The following is a 2,367-nucleotide window of genomic DNA, read 5'->3' as shown; positions in this document are numbered from 1 at the left end:
GGAGGGGGAGAGCAGGGGGAGAAGGAAGGGGACGGGGAGAAGGGAGGTAGAGCAGGGGGAGAGGAAGGAAGAGGAGGGGGGACGGGGAGAAGGAAGGGAGAGGAGCGGGAGAGGAGGGGTAGAGGAGGGGAGAGAAAGGAAGAGGAAGGGGAGAGGAAGGGGAGAGGAGGGGGAGAAGGAAGGGAGAGGAGGAGGGGGACGGGGAGAAGGAAGGAGGAGGAAGGGGAGACGGGGAGAAGGAAGGGAGAGGAGGAGGAGAGGAGGGGGAGAAGGAATGGAGAGGAGGAGGAGAGGAGGGGGAGAAGAGGGGGAGAGGAAGGAGGAGGAAGGGGAGACGGGGAGAAGGAAGGGAAGGCAGGGGAAGAGGGGGGAGGAGCAGAGGGGAGGGAGAGGGGGAAGAGGAGGGGAGATTGGGATGGTGGAGTAGGGGAGAGGGTGAGAGGTGGGGAGGGGAGGAGAGAGAAAGAAGGATGGGCGAGGGTGAGAGGGGAGAGGAGGGGACAAGGAGAAGGAGAGGGGAGATGGGGATGGGGGAGAGGGGAGAGGGAGGTAGGAGACGGAAGTTGTAGGGGGGGGAGCTATGAGACTTAAGATATTGGAGGGCTGAAAGGCCGAGAGAGAAGGGAGGGAATAGGGTTGGTGGGGGAGGGAAAGGGATAGAACAAGAAGGGGGAGAGATAGAGAAGAGGGGTGGAGAGATAAAGGAGAGGAGGGAGGAGTATAAAAGGAGAAAGGGAGAGGAATAGGGGATGAGAAAGGAGGGGAAAGAGATAAAGAGATAGGATATGACGAAAGAAAGAGAGAAGGCGTCCAACAAGCTGAGGGGTCAAAGGGAACAAGAAACGAGAGACGAAAGATGAGAGAGGAGTCAGAGTGCCATCGAAATCGAGGGGAAAGGGATAGGAGAGAGGAAGAAGAGAGAGTGCGAGAGAGGGAGAGAGAGAGAGAGAGAGAGAGAGAGAGAGAGAGAGAGAGAGAGAGAGAGAGAGAGAGAGAGAGAGAGAGAGAGAGAGAGAGAGAGAGAGAGAGAGGGAGAGTGAGAGAGACAGGCAGACAGATAAACAGACGGACAGACAGACAGACAGACAGACAGACAGGCAGAGACAGAGACAGAGACAGATACAGAGACAAGGACAGAGAGACACAGAGACAGAGACAGAGACAGAGACAGAGACAGAGACAGAGACAGAGACAGAGACAGAGACAGAGACAGAGAGACAGAGAGACAGAGAGACAGAGAGACAGAGAGACAGAGAGACAGAGAGACAGAGAGACAGAGAGACAGAGACAGAGATATAGATAGATAGGTAGATAGATAGAGAAAGAGAGAGAGAGAGAGAGAGAGAGAGAAAGAGAGAGAGAAAGAGAGAGAGAGGGAGAGAGAGACAGATAGATAGATGGAGAGATAGATAGATAGAGGAAGAAAGAGAGAGACAGAGACAGAGACAGAGAGAGAGAGAGAGAGAGAGAGAGAGCGAGAGAGCGAGCGAAGGAGGCGAAGCAATTGGGAGAAGTCGAAGGAGGTTGGAGAGCCTTCTTGAAGGAATCAAGCGCTCGAGAGTAGGACCTCATTACGCCTGGCTTGAGGGTCGTAAAGAGAGGCGTAGCGAGAGGCCCGAGGTAATGATGGAAGCAAGAATTAACAGGTCAGGCGGAGGAATGCGTGATGAGCTGTGGTGATGAGAGGCAGAGAGGTAGATACGAGGTAGAGAGGTTGATAAACGGTAGAGAGATAGAGAGAGAGAAGAGGTAGAGGCAGAGAGATAGATAAGCTGGAGAGGTTGATAAACGGTAGAGAGATTGGAAGAGAAGAGGTACAGGCATAGAGGTAGATAAACTAGAGAGGTTGATAAACGGTAGAGAGATAGAGAGAGAAGAGGTTAAGGCAGAGAGGTAGATAAGCTAGAGATGTAGATAAACGGTAGAGAGATAGAGAGAGAAAAAGTAGAGATGTAGATAAATGGTAGAGTGATAGAGAGAGAAGAGGTAGATAAGCTGGAGAGGTAGATAAACGGTAGATAGATAGGGAGAGAAGAAGTAGATAGAGATGTAGGTAAACGGTAGAGAGATAGGGGAGAAGAAGTAGATAGAGATGTAGGTAAACGGTAGAGAGATAGGGGAGAAGAAGTAGATAGAGATGTAGGTAAACGGTAGAGAGATAGAGAGAGAAGAGGTAGAGGCAGAGAGGTAGATACGCTAGATAGGTTGATAAACGGTAGAGAGATAGGGGGAGAAGGAGTAGAGATGTAGGTAAACGGTAGAGAGATATAGAGAGAAGAGGTAGAGGCAGAGAGGTAGATACGCTAGATAGGTTGATAAACGGTAGAGAGATAGGGGGAGAAGAAGTAGAGATATAGATAAGCAGTA

Source organism: Penaeus japonicus, unplaced genomic scaffold, assembly GCF_977035675.1.
Source record: "Penaeus japonicus unplaced genomic scaffold, GWHDUDI00000001_assembly GWHDUDI00000029, whole genome shotgun sequence".
Classification (NCBI taxonomy): domain Eukaryota; kingdom Metazoa; phylum Arthropoda; class Malacostraca; order Decapoda; family Penaeidae; genus Penaeus; species Penaeus japonicus.
Note: the sequence above shows the minus strand (reverse complement) of the source record.